The sequence below is a fragment of the Saccostrea cucullata genome, unplaced genomic scaffold (genome assembly GCF_032062105.1).
Source record: "Saccostrea cucullata isolate Sc308-1 unplaced genomic scaffold, CSIRO_AGI_Scuc_v1 ctg803, whole genome shotgun sequence".
NCBI classification, from domain to species: Eukaryota; Metazoa; Mollusca; class Bivalvia; order Ostreida; family Ostreidae; genus Saccostrea; species Saccostrea cuccullata.
The window spans coordinates 182264-200763 of NW_026925701.1; the positions used below are offsets into that span (position 1 = coordinate 182264).

General features: G+C 32.9%; 1 long non-coding RNA gene across 1 annotated transcript in view; it reads right to left on the minus strand.

Annotated features, from left to right (window-relative positions):
* LOC134269622 (uncharacterized) overlaps nt 1–14068 on the minus strand; it is a 41330-nt gene extending 27262 nt beyond the window's left edge. Inside the window, exon 1 of the long non-coding RNA XR_009992614.1 lies at nt 14014–14068. This is a non-coding gene — a long non-coding RNA (uncharacterized LOC134269622). The remainder of the gene's footprint in view (nt 1–14013) is intronic.
* Nucleotides 14069–18500: the final 4432 nt, after the last annotated feature.

Consider the following 18500-nt stretch of genomic DNA (forward strand, 5'->3'; position numbering starts at 1 on the left):
CTGATCATAATTATTGACAATGTGGAGATAGTGTTCTCTTCCAAAATTGGTATTGAAGATGGAATAAGTTCTTAGTTTACCATCATTTTGCTGCCTATTTTCTCTATACCACTGGTTTATAAAATATTGTCTTATAATACATGATGACTTCTTTTTAAATGAACAAGTACTATGTTTTGATAAGTCAATATTTTTGAAATCAGTTAAATGACCCAAAATTTTCTCAATGGATGCAAACCATGATGGTTTATTTTGTAGGAAGAGGCTTTTTGAGACCGAGTATGCTTCTTTGAGTAGGACAAAAGATGGATGTAATGTTTCTAGTCGAAACCAGTAACTTAACATAGCCTTAATAACTGAATGATACAGTGGAAATCTACCCAGTACCTAGCTCAGATAGAACTGCAAAGTTATAGTTGACTTTCTATGCACTCCAAGAATGGCCTTGCAATATTTAATGTGCATTGTTTCACATTTTAATTTGTTAAATATTTTGTCCATTGTAATATCTTTGTTTTGAAATTTAGAAGCAAAGGGGTTGAAAGCCCCCAAAATTTCACAACCATACAGAAGAATAGGAGAAATGGTATGATCAAATAAATGAAGCTTAATATTGACAATATGACAATTGGACATAATTTCTCTTTTTAATTTTGAACATGCTTTCAATGTCTTCTTATATAATTCATTTTGAGCAAAGGTAAAAGAACCTGAGTTACAAAAGTAAATACCAAGATATTTGTATTCTTGAACACATTCAATCAACTTATTTTGAAAAGAAAACTTTTCTGATATTTTTTTTCTAGTTCTGTTAAAAAATCGTAATGTTTGTCTTGGATAAGTTACGCTTAGATACCAATCATTACAATATTTGTCCAATATATCAAGTTTTGATTGTAAACCATTCGAAGTGCTTGATAGCAAGATTAAATCATCAGCATACATTAAACGGTGTACATTGTATTATGTGATCATTAAGAGTAACAGAATCTAAAGAGTTATCCATGTATTTCGGCAAATCATTTATAAATATTTTAAATAGATTTGGGCTCAAGTTAACCCCTTGCATAACACCTTGCTGGATTGGAAAAAAATCAGTAATTCGATTATGAATTTTTATACATGAAATACTTCTTTGATACATTTCTTTGACAATATTGTAAAACTTCTGTCCAACTTCTATTTGAAGAAGTTTAATTTTTATCCCAGAATGTATAACAGTATCAAAAGCCTTATGAAAATCTACAAAACATGCATAGAGTTCCCCATTCTTTTCATTGCAATATTTATCAAAAATACATTTTAGAATAAACATATGATCACATGTTCTAGCTTTCTTGGTAAATCCTATCTGACAATCATCAATGACTTTGTTTTACCAATATATATATATAATTATACAATCTTTCATTTATAATTAAGTCGAATGTTTACTAACGTTTTTTTTTCCCGCAGGTTGTTATTCTTAATATATTTTCACTAAAGTGAAACAACCTATTGACAAATAAGTGGATGGAACAAGGATAATAACAGTCCCGTTTAAAATCAACCTTTTGCAAAAAATTATCGATATGATGATATTGTCAGCAAATGCAATCTATCATTGAATCGAATGCTGCTGACGTTTTTCGTACACATTGTTATCAGTCAGAAAGCATCGATGGGGATCGAGGGAGCGTACCCCCTTTTTTTTCTATCCATTTTCACATTGAATTGTCAACGGAACACGGTGGGTATGAGGAGTCAACAGGGGATGTACTCATCCATGGTAGCTGATCCCACCTCTGATGTTTTAAAGGTCTGTGTTTATTCTGCTTCTGATTTGTATTGTTTCAGTGGAATTCTGAACTTGATTACTGTTCGTTGCCTGCATATTTCACGAAGATCTATTTATCTATATCTACAAGAATAACGTACATGTATGTCCACAATGACGCGAATGACTTAATGTTTCGTCTTCTAATACACGTAATACGTCGCTGACAAAATCAGCTTTATATGAAGTATATCTTGGTTCAAATGTTTTTGACATCAAATGTGTACAAAAGAAAACACACAGCTGACCAAATCGATTTGAAGCGGGGGTTAATGTTCTTTGTTTTTATGATTAGCAGTAAATATGGTTCTAAAGGTCAATGACATTTGATGTATAAGAATATTTTCCTTTCTAAAATGCAATGTATATTATTGGCTACAAACAACACTACTGACTACTGATGCTTGATCCGACAAAATTGGGGGAAAATTAAAAGACGTATTGGAATATAAGGAAGACGTTTAAATTAAACCGTGTAAAGCCATATGGATCTTCTTATTTTATTTTTGTACGTTATGATGCCCCTTCTTCTATAAATTCACGAAAACAGATGGAAATTCTTTTTCAAGGAACGACCTACAATACGAAAACATAACCTTGTTGATTGGAAAACGTCTTATAATTTATCTTGTAAAAGAATTGATAATTCACAGTTATTAAAAAAAAAACATTTGGTATTTGTCAAAGAGGTTTAAAGATTTTGTTACCCCCCTTTACTATCAAATAGATTGACAAATCTGTTTTCTGTATTAAAAAAAAAATTATTACCGACTTGTTGAATGTTGCGATCCATTCTTATCAATTTATATTGCAAAATCAGTTCTTTAAACCAATGAAGTTTTAAAATCAAAAATATTTATTTGGTCCTTTGTACTAGTAAAACATTAAGATACATAATTTTGTATTCGTAAAAACTGTAATTTAATTTATAAAACGTTTCATGCCCAGGTGTTTCCTTTCCTCCACTGGTGGTACAGTCTCGTCAGAGACTTCTGGTTCATGCATACTCTTCATCCCATAAGTGGTCTAAAATCTACCAAGTTTCATTTATTAAGTACTAGTATTGTGAAAGTTAATTGAAATTCAGTATATTGGTGTAAGAATTCTACCTCTTCCCCCCGGCCTCGCCTCTCTCCCTCTATCTCCCTTTTTCTCTCGTTTTCCCTTTCTCATACTCTCTCTCTCATTAAAATATGTTTAAAAAAGTAATAAAACACAGTGAACTTTTAATCTCTCTCTCTCTCTCTCTCTCTCTCTCTCTCTCTCAATTCTTCCTCTTGTTCGCCATTTGCGCAGAACTTCAGCATTGATTTCATTTACTTCACTAGTCATTTTAATATTATTTAAAGCAAAATATATTAAAAGTCGTTAATCAAAAACAAAATTGAAGACATTTATTTAATCATCTATGCGGTTTTCAGAATATAAAAATTCATTCGCAATGACATCTCAGACTCTGCCTCAAGAAACTCACGTGTCAGCGCTTCGTTGACAACAGGTATAAAACATATACAACACTATCGATTAAACTGTTTATTTTTTCTAACATTAGGTTACAATTTCTAACTTACTCATGCCCATATTAAGAAAACAACACACGATACCGGTGGTTAGAAAATCGCTCAGGTACTGGCGCCACTGTGATCCGATTATCAGGGGTTTTCGCCCCAGACTGATCATACGCGCTAACTTTGACACGCAGGGTGACATAAATTCCGTACTTATTTCAATAAATCGTTTCTTTTGGCGGTTTTACCAACAGGTTTTTTACTTCCAAAAGAACAAGAAAAATACCCGATTAAAATTATTTCCACTTGACTTGCACCTTTTTTTGCAAAAGTGTTTTATCCCTCTTACTATTGTAGCGTTAATGTCCGGTATTTAGCAAATCGCCAAAGGCATTGGTTTATTTTAAAGACATGTTAAGTATATTATCTGCATTACAAGTGTGTGTAGGTTTAGTCTCTTAAAGCATTTTACTTATATCGAGTTCATTATTCATGACCCTTCGAAGTGACTTTCAATTACAAGCGTACTTAGAAAGGATTATCGGTTGAAATGCTTGATAAAGATCAAGACAAATTATAAATCTTATATAAGAAAGTAATAAATTGACGAAATATTACAGTTTAATTTGATATTGACTCATAAAATGAAAATCACCATTCATGCCATTTATACAAATACATGGATCTTTATTTCGAGATAATTTTTCTAATGGACTTGATAACAACAGATGTTTCTAATTCCCGCAAATAAAGTCTGGATTAAAAAAAAAATATCTCATTGAATTGTTCCTGGAGTCGAATATCGTAGAACTGTCAAAATATTGAAAAGCTGTAATATTGCGCCAAATATCTAAAATATACAATGGACGTTCTATAAAATCGATCCTTGCTTTTAGCGCGCGCGGAAATGGAAACACCTGGCATTGGTGCCTAGGAAACTTTGTCATGTTACACCTGTTCGCATATAAACACGACTTTTTGAAATAATTATTTTAAGGTTATGCAATAAGATACATTTAACACTGACTTATGGAAGCAAAAAGCTTAGGTTTTGTAGGGCAGTTGTCAGCAGCCAATTCTACAGCAGTTATCTTCAGAAATAAAGTTATTCCCGGGACACATCATTGTAAAATGACTTTATAATTATAACCACCTTTATTATTTTCTACTAATGACTATTTTATGTACACAACATCAGTTGAGTGACGGTTGTGGGTGTTTATTTCACCCCACAGGTCTCAAAAGCGTATATTGGCTGACACAGTGCAATAAACAGAAACTAAACACTTCTGCAACCTTTAAAAAACTGCTTAATTAATTATCATTAAGTCGCCAGACTGTAAATACTACACACCCGCAATTGATCAGTTTTACAAGATGCTTTTGAACTGCTCTTGCAAGTCGATAACTAACTATAAAGGTATATATTAAATCGACAAAAATTCAATAAGACAATTATCCTTCCACAAATAATAGAGTATGTGATTCTCTTCACATGTGATAGAGAACGATCAAACTAAGGCTCCGAACTCGGCATCGATCGGAAAGTGCGGCTCCGGATCGATCTCATCCAGCTGTTCAGCAACAGATCCAAAAGACCGACAGATTCAGCAAATTTCATAGCTGGCTAATGGTTCAATTTTTTTTCTCATTTTCTTTATCTTTATATAATCGTCTGTTTTTCTAAAAAAGTCTTTCAAAACTATCAATTTGCAAGAAAGGATTTTACCATAAAACAGAGAAATTCCAGTAGTATGAAAGCAATGCGTTGATTTGTTTAGTGGTAAATTATAAAGATCCCAAAGAATAAAAGAACATCTTGAAAAAAGAATAAAAAATCGATCAAGGTTACAAAAAAAATATCAAAACGCTTTCAATCATTCCATCTGTGGTTGTTCTGTTTCTTTCTGACAGTGTTTTAATGGAGTGATCGAAGACTCGATGTCTTTTTGTTTGATAGGAAATAGGACAGGAAACACATCTTAAGAGACAACTAAAGAATGCTCTAGAATTATGTCCTGGAAATGGTATGGAACAGATTGCATAATACAATGCATAATCAACAGATGTTCCTCTTGTCAAGATGTTTGTAGGAATGGTCTGTAGTCATTGATTTGTCTTTATATAAGATACAAGATACAAGATACAAGATTTTTATTAATCCAATTTGGGCCCCCGGAGGAGCAAAAAGATTTACAAATAGAAGGAGGAGGATCCAAATGATAGAACAAACATGATGATGATATTACAAATAAAGAGCAATTGTTAAAAAAAACAAAAAAAACAAAAAAAGTATATAAGAGATATACTGAATATACATACATGTATTGTATTGTAAGTTACATACAAATATATACTGTAAACCAACTTTTATTCGCGACGACTTTATTTCGCGATTGACCGGGGGTAAACTAGTTTGCGACGATTAATTTTCGCGATAAAGCCTATTTAGGTTCTCTTTTTAATAGACATATAGTCTTTAAGAACCGGTTCGCGGCGAGAAATATTCGCGATGACGAGGCTCTCGCGAACTTCGCGAAAATTACTCGCACGCGAATAAAAGTTGGTTTACAGTATAATTTATACATATATATATATATATATATATATATATATATATATAGTTAAGGGCAAGAAACTGGGAAAGAGGTATATAATTTTTTATGCTTATCACAATATCTTCAATTAAGGTAAATTACTAAGGAATGCAGCAAGTGATCTAAGGATGTCTGGGTCTTCATTAGTCATGAGCCAATAAAATTGATTATCATAAGATAGAGATTGAAAATTTTTACATTTAATTTTACAAATATTTATGAGTTCAAGTCTTTGTACATTAAGATGAGGACATACAAGGAGAAAATGAATTTCATCCTGAATCTCATTGTGATGACAAAGTGAACAAATTCGTTCCTCTCTTGGTATTTTTTGGTAACGTCCAATTTCAATTTTAAGCCTGTGAGCCGATATTCTTAACTTTGTTAAAACTGATCTATGTTGATTGTTTGTAAGAATATCTAGATAAGGTTCAAAACAAAATTTAGTCTTTATGCTGGTAAAGGTAGACAATTTGCCATCTTTATGTAAATTCCTGTCTTTTTCCCATTTTAATTTATAGAAATTCAGTAATATTCTTTTCAAATTGGTTTTAAATTGTGGGGTTGACATACCTAGGAAATCACTAATTTTAATATCAATATGGTTAAGTAAGAAGTTAACACAAGAATACCATGAAGTAAAACCATTTTGGTGTAGTGTTTTAGAGCAGTTGAAAGCCTCACTAAGCAAGGGAAATTCACCATCTAGATTCTCTAATCTATGCCAGTATAACAACATATTTTTAATGACATCAAAATGTAAATTCAAACGTCCTAGCTCAGATCTTACAGCAAAATTGCTGCTTTTACCATGAACCATTAGTAAATGTTTGTAAAATTTAAGATTTAGAATTTCGCCTTCTAAGCTATGGTATATTTTGTCTAGTGTTATATTTGGATTTCTCTTAAATTTAGAGGTTGTTGGGTCAAAAAAACCCCATAACTCCGAACCATACAGGATAATGGGTTTAATAGTGTGGTCAAATACATTTAAAGCAGTTCTAATTGATGGATTAAATGTGAGAAAGTCTTTTTGAAGTTTGAAATAGGCTTTTTTGGCTTTGTTACAACAATCATTTTTAGCATTACTTAGTGTTCCAGATGCATTAACAGTCAGACCCAGATACTTGTATTGTTTAACACATTCAATATTGTTGTTATCCAGATGAAAGGGAATTTTAACGTGTTTACCAGATGAATTGAAGACTATAATTTTTGTTTTCTTTGTATTAACTTTGAGACTCCAGTCCTTACAGTATGTACTTAGTATATCGAGTTTTTCTTGTAGACCTTCAGCAGTTGGGGAGAGAAGTACCATGTCATCAGCATACATTAGGCAATGAATGGACATAGATGAATCATTGTTTAATTTTACAAAACTTTTAGAATTTGACAGATAATTTGATAGATCATCGAGATAAATCTTGAATAGGTTTGGGCTCATGTTATCACCTTGTCTAACCCCATTGTAAGTACGGAAGTGACCAATTAATTTGTTACCCAGTTTAATAGAAGAATAGCTTTTAGAATACATATCCTTAACAACTGAGTAAAATTTAGTGCTAATACCAGCTTTTAGTAGTTTAAGCTTCAGACCAGCATGGTTTATACTATCGAAGGCCTTATGAAAGTCAACAAAGCAAGCATATAGCTTCCCTTTTTTTGATTTGCAGTATTTTTCAACAAGTGTTTTCAAGACAAAAACATGATCTGAAGTTCTAGCTTGTTTTGTAAATCCTATTTGACAAGGATTGATTTTATCATTGCATTTTAAATATTTATCTAATCTTGAGTTAAGAATATAGTTAAACAGTTTGCCAATTGAGCTGGTTATTGTGATTCCTCTATAATTGTTGGGATCATTAGTATTGTTAGATTTGTATACTGGAGTAATGTATCCTTCACACCAAGAAGAAGGATAATATCCATGAGTTAAGCAACCATTAAAGATTTTCAGTAATATTGGTACCAAGACCGTTTGACCATGTTTAAGCATTTCATTACATATTCTATCAGTACCAGCTGCCTTACCATTTTTTAGTTTACCTATTGCTTTACTTATTTCATTGAAAGATATTTTGTAGTCAAGTTCATTAAATATGGGTGTTGTTGTTTTCTCAGCTTGTTTTAGTTGGTCTTTAAGAAACTGATCTCGATCAAGGAAATCCTATATAAGTCGAGCGAGCGGGAGTGTGATTTTGAAAAAAAAATTCTGCCTATTATAGTTTCCATCAGCTGTGTAGCCAAAACGGCGTATCTTTTACACCCAGAATAAGATCAATTGCATATCGAATATGACCTTTTCCCGTGAAGCTGGAAGCTGGCGATGTAATTTACTACTGATAAACCCCTCTCTTTACCTTATCTGCCAGTGAGGAAAAAAAATACCATCCATAATAACTTTTTTTTCAATACGTATTGAGTTATTGACATTTTAAACCAGTTATGATGGGATCAGATGGGTGTCAAAGAGTTCTCTACCCGGCCAATGAATGCGACTTAATAACGCACGGTCTAATCGATAGCCAATGCACAACGCAGTATTGATACGATGAAGTAATTGCGTTAATGAAAAATAATTACATTTATTGAAATAACCTTTCGTTGACGTGTTATTTGCGATATTTTCGAGAAAAAAGACCGAGGTGGTAGGTGCTTTCGGGATTGATTTGTTTTATTGGCGATATTCGCTCTACTGGGTTTAACAAATATCTCCAGCAATAAACTGATAGTAAAATAGTTTAGCACAACATTGAAAATCTGCAAAGATAAACCACCCCCATTCTTCAAATATAGATAGCAGTACCGGACCTTTTGCTCAGAACATTTTTCATATAAAGCATTACGTAAAATGTATTTAAATGCATTGCGTGAGTCAATGTTCCATGTTGTTAAAATAGGAAATTAAAGTTTCGCTTTTATCAAATGCCATTTAAAAAATAATTCTGAATTGAACTTTGAAATTGAATAACAATCCTTAAAAAACAAAGAAAAACCAGATTATATAAGACAACAAAACCAATGTATTCAAAAGTCACCAGTACTTTCTTTACCTTCAATTCAATCCCCACCCCTTAAATCTCCCATTAAAATATGCCAGCACCTCTTCCAGTGTTATCAGATATGGCATCAAAACCGCGCATATTGTAGACATCTGGTTGCATTGTTAACATAGGCCAAGTTAACTTTTATTTTTATACCCCACCCTGATGCCTCATAAGCGGAAGTTCAACTTGAAATGATACATGTATGTCCCTTACATTGGGTGTAGTTATCGTACTTCTTGAAGTGAAAGTATCAGAATTTAAAAAAAGTACAAAAAGATTCTATGTCCGAAGTACGGATGCATTGCAAATAGGACTTTACTGATGTAGTGCTCATTCAAATCAACTAAATGTTTGCTGTCTCTGGAGAACGACGAAGAGCTAGAGTCTCCCGCTCTAGTCGTCGGGGTTCTATATGTGACGAATTTGAGTCCGGTTGAACGAGAGTAATGACAAAATTCCAGTGAATGAGCAAATCCGATCATATAGAAAAAAGCAAGATGAAAAACGTGTGTCCGGGGATTCTATCTATAGGAAAAAGTCCATCATCTCCACGCCAGAAGTCACACGTAGAGGGTTTTTTTTTTTCAGTTCAGTGTCCCTAGTGAGATTTGCCTGCAACATTTCAACAAGTTTACAGATAAGGCAAAAAATGGCGAAGGATATGCCATGTCCAATAACCAGACATTGTTTAAGCTTAAGTTGGGGATATATCTTGGACAATTCTTTAAATAAGGTCATTGGTTGGGATAGGGGCTCTCTGAGTATAGGCTTATCACGTGACATTATACAAAATTAAAAAAAAATGTCAAGTGCAATTTATAATTCAAAATCAAATAAATGCATGAAGTCGCACTACAAAATCAAAGAAAAAAGGCAATAGAAACATAACTGCCTTTTTAAAAAAGATTGTTTAGATATATTTCTTTAAGATTCCAAGCTAGTAGTGTTCTCTTCCGACTTGCAAAAAGTGTAAATGATCACCATAAGTAGAGATACATGTACGTACTCCAACCGTTCATTTTTTTTAATCAATGTTAAAGTTGTGTAAATAGTATAATAACTGAACTTCTCTTCATGTAGATTCCTTGACACGAATACATGCATCGAGGTATTGGCATTCATGTTCATATATGTGTATCTTAAGGTAGTCCGATCCTCAGGTTTATAAAATAAGCAGTTAAGTAATCAAAAATACTCATAAAAGTATCTTAGAATCCACAGAGTCATGTAAATTTATCCACAGTATTTCTTCTAAGTTAAAGATTAAAGTTAATCATACTATATAGGGAAAATCGTCAAATCTCCAATATTTTTGCAGAAAAAACGAATAGGAATATCAGCTGTGCATTTTCTAATTGCAAATTGATCAACAAATATATTTTAGGTTAAAAAACGATAGGTATCCAGGCATTCAGAGAAATTGTCATGATTTTTATACTTATTTGGTATTTTTTGTCTTCTGTTTCCGTCATGTATTGTATAATACATAGTGTAAAAGGCTTTTGCTATCATTGCAAGACACCACAAATCACTTCTCATTTTATATCATGCTAATAATCATTGGTATCTAAGGCTGGATTCAAGAAAATCTTATTTCTCTAAAACTATATTAACTTTTTTCCTTTTATAGGGTACAAATGTCAACTTTTATAAGACCTTCTCTAAGACTTCCAGAAACCTTGAATCTTATTAAGATTAATATAAAGAAAATTGTTGCATGAAAAAAATTTCATTTTCAAGCTACATTTTGATGCATTTCAATTTAATATGAATTTTTGGGGTTATCCTTCCTGGCTGAGGATCGGATATCCTTAACAGTTGAACCAATCACACGGGTGGTACTGGACCGGAAATATACATGTATTTTAACAGTTTAACCAAACACGGGTGGTAGAAGACAGGGAATGCACGTGTATTGTAAAAGTTTTACCAAACACGGGTGGTATTGGACAAGACATGTACATGTACGCGTTAGTTGTAGAAGGGTGGTATTGGACCGGAAATGTACTTATGTTTTGAGATAATATATCTTATGTCTATGAACTTAAGCACGATGACCCAAACAGGCAAAAGTAGTTTCCAAAACAAAAAAATGGAACAAAAAAGTTTCCAAAAATGGAAGTGAGTAGTTTAATATGATTAATGGCTGCAGTAAGAATAATTTCCTGGTGCTTGCGTTTTTAATTGGAAGACAGAACTTTTATTTATCACAGCTTTATCGCCAAAAACAAAGAACAGATGTGTCGTTTAATTACCTCTAGATTATATAGAGGCCATATACAGTTGGAAAGCAACTATGCCTATCCTTTTGTTACACCTTCTTAATACATAGGTTTCATCGTATACAGTTATTTCACATTGTAAAAAAAAAAAAAAGAAAGATTTTTGTTTAAGCATTATTTAGGTAGACCATAACTGTTCCTGACTTGAAAAAGGGTTATTAACAAGACAAATAAGTCTCCCAATCACATATATCACAACATTAGGTTATAATGTCATATTTTTGACAAAAAAAGATTAAAAATTTTAAGGTGGGATAGCGAAAAAATTATTTGAGTTAGGTACTGCCTACATCTTTAATCAATACTGATTTTAATCAATTTTCTTTTACAAGATTCTAATTTGATTCCTATTGATTTCTTAAGGAGGCTGGGGGGTCAACAAATAAACTACAAATTAACCACCAGATTTAACTTATTTTTTTAGGTACGGTATCTTAACCTGTCAACTATCATTTGGGAATGAAAAAATTCATACATTTTAGTTTTAAAATTTTATCATTTTTGTATATCATTATATGGAGCTCTTCTTTTAAATGAGATCGAAATAGTCTGAAAATGGCTGCCACCCCCAGCCTCTTTAATCATTTGTTGCTAAAGAATTTGTCTCTAGCACGACTTTTGAACAATTTCTACAGGATAACTGATTTTGATACATGTATGTAATTCATGACTGTAACTTTTAATAATTCAAAACTCGATTCAGAGTTCAAACTGTCTTTGAAATGTAACATCAAGTAGATTTCATCTCTCATTCATTTATCCATATATTTATTCTTTTAAGTATGATTTTTTGCTGGAGAAACCATTCAAACCATAAATGTTATACATGTATGTCCACATGCAGTATATATGTAATATAATGCAAATACGTGTATTTTCTTTGACCTTCGTGATTGAAAGGTCATTAGTTCGAATCTCGGCCGCGACTGACCTAAGTCAATAAAAAAATAGGTAGCATGTTTATCATGTTGTAAATTTTGCATTTACCCCCCCCCCCCTAGTAAATTCAAAATTTACAGCATGATGATTATGGGTAATTCGGATGAGACCTTAAAAACCGAGGTCCCTTGACATTGCAAACATTGGCACGATAAAGATCCGTCTCTGCTCAATGGACCTGAGTGCCGAGTAAAGGTCAAAACTTGAAGCCCTTCATCGGTATATGATGACGTCTCAATATGAGTTAAAGATTCTCGAATGGGAAGTAAAACAATGTACAATCAACTAATCAATCAATATACCCCTTCTGGATTATTGTACTGACTTTAAATTGAAGAACTGCCGGTAATTTTTTTGTAAAATTTTACAATTCTTTATTTTTCTTCGTGTTAATTTTGATTGGTGCCAATAATTGCAAAAATAACATTTGTATTTTCTACCAACCTGGTAAACTAAAATTTTACAACACAAGAATTCCTTCGATTTATACAATCGACATTCGATTTTAAAACGTTTTTGAAATATCTGGATGAAATCGAAGCGTGTGGTCTCCATCTGGCCAGAAGGAACTCCTCAACTTATGATAGCTAAAAATAAATGTCTTCTTCTGAGCGAGTGGTCAAAAACCATGACGACTTCAACGACTGTTATAGCATGGAAAACCACCACGTCAAAACCACATAAAAGGGAACCTTGATGGAGCATTGAACGATTGCTTAAGTAATGCAAAAAGGAGGTGAAAATTCAAATCGCTGATATATTATATCCGTAATTTTTTTTAAATGAAATAATATCATATTTAAATTTATCGCTGTAGGAAAAACTGAAATATATTGAAGCAAAAGGGAAAATAATCAAAATCATGCAGTATCTGAGAATTTTAAAACTAACGTTAGACAATCCTATAAAAAAATTTTTTAGGACTTATCAATCATTGAAAAGATATGCTAATGGTAATAATTAAATAAACTTTTTAAATAAGGGTATAATTATCATGGATAATTTTAACAATGAAAGATAGAAATAAGGGTTCCTATTGCAATAAGGAATGCCTCTGAGGTCCGAGTTTAAACAAATCTTGTAATGGTTTTCAAAGCATTTATCATGGTCACAGCTTTCACTGTAAAAAAAAAATGTAGGGTTACGGAATTACGGTAAATGACAAAAGAAAAGAAACTAAGATAGAAAGCTTGAGACAAAGACACACTTTATGGCAATTCTTTTGTTTAATTTTACGATTTTTAAGGTCTAAATCTCGCCATTTCACTTTAAACGAGATTAATCATAATTATGAGGTATAGCTTGTCACAAATGATAGAAATACTTTACAATTACTGTATGAAATGGACCCTGCAAATATACTTGGTATAACAGTACATTTAAAAGAGTTTGTTTCATCAGTTAATGGACTTTTGTATTACTATTGAGAGTAAACTGTTTTTGGAACCACCTTTAGGAACAAAACACTGTCACCTTTTTGCAAATAGCTGGAAGAGAATTCATTCATTTCCAGAATACTTCTTTTCATGTTTTAATCACTGATTAATAATATTGATAATCTAACGCAAAATATGCGTTTCATATAAAATCATAAAATGGCAATAAAATCTCTCTTTAAAAGCTATACTGCGTAAAATACTACACCAAGCAATCTACGTATAATATAAAGTGAGATTTAAAGCGTGCCGCACTGGTGCATTTTTAGCAGGTTTCCTTTTTTTTTTGTCAGGTGGCCCCACAAGTCGTGCATCAGGCGACCAATTGTACAGGTAACTTTAAATATAAAAATCTATCAGGCTGAAAAATCTTTCAATATAGAATTACCTTTACCAGTATGGCGACAGGTGCGATGCGTTTTGAGATAGATCAGTGAAAACGAGATCCATGGCTATTGTAAGTTTAATAGCATATGTCAAAGGAGAAGATAATTTTTGATAAGATATATGGAGAATTGGTGTTACCGTTAACATGCAAACATAGTCAGTCTGGAACCTGTAGGGTCGTTACCTGAGAGTGGGAATGGGTTTTAAATTATACACAAATAACTTCACGAGATACACACGGCATAGTCTGAAATCAAAGTATAGTATAGTTCCTGCTCTTGTCAAATACCTGTTAAAATCAATTTGTACCTTTTTGATTTCAAGGGTATTAAGATTTTCTTCGTGGTAGATACTAAGAAATTTAAAACCAACTTGAGTTAGTTTTTTTTTTTAGTTTGTTTTCATTGTTTTAGTCTTGGGTCAGAGAGCATGAAACAACTGGAAGAAATGCTCGACACCTATCGTTTGTACAAAATTTCCCTCCCGTGTTTGCAAAAGTCAAATGAAAATATGAAATATAAGAAGAAACAATATGAAAACAAAGTGAATTTGATACCCTATTCGTGTTGTGTAAAATCTTGATGTGCTTCTAAAACAATAAGTGGGAATTTTGAAGCCATATATGAAACAAGAAATGGTTATCAGATATAATGAAATTTGGACACTTTCATGAAAAAAATGTTTATCATATTTCATTTGTATGATTTATTATTAGTTCTATAAACAAAAACAGAGGCCAGATGAATATTTCGTTCGCTATTTTTGTGCTCAAGAGCACTGTAAAGAAAGATATTCTTTTTGTATGCTTCACCTCTGTCTTGTTTATTATTTATAAACTTATTATACATAAACCTATTATACTATGAACACCATATATTCCGTCAAAGTTTATTGTAATTTGCACTAATTGTCTATAGAAAAATATACATTAAAATGTATCAATAAGTGTCAAACAAACCAATACAGTAAATACGGTTCAAACAGGTACAAAGGAAACTTGATCGCGATGCTGAATTATTGACCAATATATTTTTTAAATGGAAGTTTTTTTTTCATTTTCTACATCAGTTCTTCATAATCCAGTGGATGAATGTGATTACGAAATATATAATGTCAGCGCAAAATTCAATAAAGACCCATAATATAAAACTCCGTAACTGGTTTCTGTATTTGTTCCCGATTTTGGGCATTTGCAAAAATGTTGCTACAAGTTTTCATTTATACCCTCTCTGCAATCTAATCAAAATTATTGTGTTAAATCCGCTTCTGTTTCTAGCGGATTCGAAACCTCGCACTGGAACCAGGGGTGGGGTGCTATCAAAAATTGTTCAAACTTTGAACCATTTAGTTTATGTTGATAGTGAAGTGGCATGCTTTACAGTGCAGAACTGCAATAAACCATGTATATTATTTATGAACAGATTTGTGCAAATCTTTTCAGAACTTACACAGACAAATAGATGCCCTAGACCATGTTATAATTGAGGAAGGGGTCGGCCTATTTAGGATGTGACTAGATTTGTTTTCCTACTCTGTCCGTACATTACTAGTATGCTGCACAGGATGAGACATAGTGGTTTAAGTTTTACTGAATGACCACTGAATTTCCACTGAAAGGTGACTGAATGGTATAGCTCTACCATTCAGTGACTTTTCCAGACTTTCAGTGAATATTCCAGTGATTGAATGGTGTCTATTCATCCTGTGCTCTATTCTTCAGAAGTATGTATAATTTACAGCATTTGCTGAAAGTATCCTCGAGATGACTCTTAGATATCGAGATACAATGCAATATACATCTAATTTGTTTACAAATACACGTTATTTTTGTATTAATTTTATCTTTCGGGGTTACTTGGAGTACCCACAATGATTAAAATCATGTGATTAAAGTAAAAGCTTTGAAGTAGTATGTACTGTTTGTCACCTAAAGTTATTGCCTCCCTTGTCAATACATGTACTAACTACAAGTAATATTAATCAAAACAAATGCCCTGTGAGCATTTTCGATTAATTTGTTTTTGACAGATGTGTTACAATGCATCAATATAAACTGGTCCCCATGTGATTAAGTAGCAATTATTTCGGAACGAATTTTCAATAATAATTGCTCTGGAACGTTTTTCTTTCTATTCACCACTGTCCGCCCCCTCGAGTTTTTTTGGTTAAAAAAAGTTGATTTATCAACGACATTGGTCACAGCAGAACAAGGAGTCGGTCTTTTCCATGCATTTCTTTTATAGGTCTCTTTAGACCAAGAGAAGACTTGTATTATGATTGATAGAACCATTATACGTAGAAGATGTGGGATGTTTATCTAACTGCGGGATAGAGAAAATCATTTTGTCTCATAAGCATTGTCAAATTGATTTATTCAGGACCATTCTGTAAACGTTCAGAAGTACATAGTTTTGTTAAAAGATCTTATATTGATTTGTATTATTAGAATTTTGATTGATAATTAAAAAAAAAAATTAAGCTGTAAATCTGGGATTCTTTTTCAGATTTAATATATATTAACTTAATCAATCATTGAGTGTTCCTGCAGTTCATCAACAACCAAATAAAAATTTCATCAAGTAAGCATATCACTTGTATTACAGATGTTCAACACGATCATAAAAATGTCATCGATACATAAATATAGACCATAAATAGGTAGGTGGAAGCTAAGAAGCTATTCCTTCGGGCCGCTGAGGCGATGTTAATATGACAATAGCCTCCCACGACTGATCTATAGGTGAATATCATCACCTTTATGTGCCCCTCGGTGTATATCAGATAATATTGCTCAACCGACAGGTGTGATGTATTTCATACGGCCTAATCGCACTAATTGATAACAAGGATATGCTGTACCATGAGAGTCGTGTTTGTATTATCGCAGCGTGTATAGTGAGGTCTTACAGACATTTTTAACAGTCATGGTACCGTGTGAATACAAACTATTTGGTTGCTCTTATCTAGGAGGACAAAACTACCATCTGTGTAAATGTAATGCACGGTCGATATGATACCAAGCAGACCTGCTTAGAACTATCGGCTGATGCCATCAAATGATTAGTTTCCTTGTCTTGGTAGGGGAGGGATAAAATTGCTGGTGACTCCATGCCCCAACAGGTGGTTTGATAAACTATTCCAAGGGGCGATAACTATCAGATAAAAAAAAATCACGTGACGAGTACCAGCTTTCCTATACAGACAAAAAATAACGACCGTGCGATGATTCTTTATATATTTCTTTTCGAAGTATTCATTCGTTCCTCAATTAATACGGCAATAAATCATGTGATTGATATTGAATCCTGGGTGTTTATGTGTCGCCACACTACGCGTTATCTTGTCTTCAGGCTTGATGTAGACATCTGATAGACATGGTGCATTCACATTGATTAGATTCTCAAATTGTCACCTGTGAACAGTTTTGATGTTTGCCAAGTATTTGCTTGATATATGATGACATTATATCTATCGCCCATCCGTGCTTTTTCAATGTGTTTCTTGATTTAAAGACATGCTCTTTTTAATTACTATGATCACCGTTTAAAGAGCAGGGGTTCGCAGATAAGTACTTTACAAATAGTCATCGAACAAAAAGAATTCATTAAGAGTAGACACGTTTTCTGGCCTAAAATATTTTTTTCCTGTGAAAATAATCGCAACAAAAAAGGTAGGATAGCCGACTTTTTATTGAAGGTCCAACCGCTGCCACCAGATTGTTGGAGTCGTGAATTAAACATCGGAATGTCGGAGATGAGAAACCACCTTGAAATCAGTGAAGGCATGACCCCCTTTGCATGAAACATGCGCTAACAATAGTCGTGCACTTGTTGGTATACACTAGGACAGTATCGCCCCCGGTCTAACTGGCGCCAAGGAGCTCGTAAGAGGAGCAATAATTAGAAACCGAACTCCACCTGGGGTTAACGGAGCGGAACGCTAACAAATGGTTACTTTTGCTTTACCGCATCAAATTACACAGCGCTATTGGTTTACCTCTTAGTGGTTTTTATTGTCACTTTCCATCTTTTACACATTTCTACAATCTTTTCGCTTTCTACCTTAAAATTCGGTCTGTTTTTCTTTTCTCAACCTTCGTTATTTTCTGATTAAATAAACGGGATAAGACACGATAAGGTGAAATCAGCCTATGAACAAAGGCAGACGGCACTCCAAGGTGTTGACCGTCACACAGCGAAATAAACACCTGTCGTCGCGATGTCTGATTTCGTTTAATGACATGCCATTCAGCGCCTCGTGAGGCCTACGATGTAAACACAAGAATGTTTTACTTCAAATTATAAAAGGTGGAAATCACCTGCTTAAAAAGGAACTACAGGCCAAAACCTGCATTTTATTTGAATTTCATTAATGAGAGAATTCTATAATTTTTAGGAATTCAATCAATGTAATTTATACATGTACAAGATTAATTTAAAAATTATTTATTTTCTTTTTTGCTGACTCGTTAGATAATCTCTCATATAA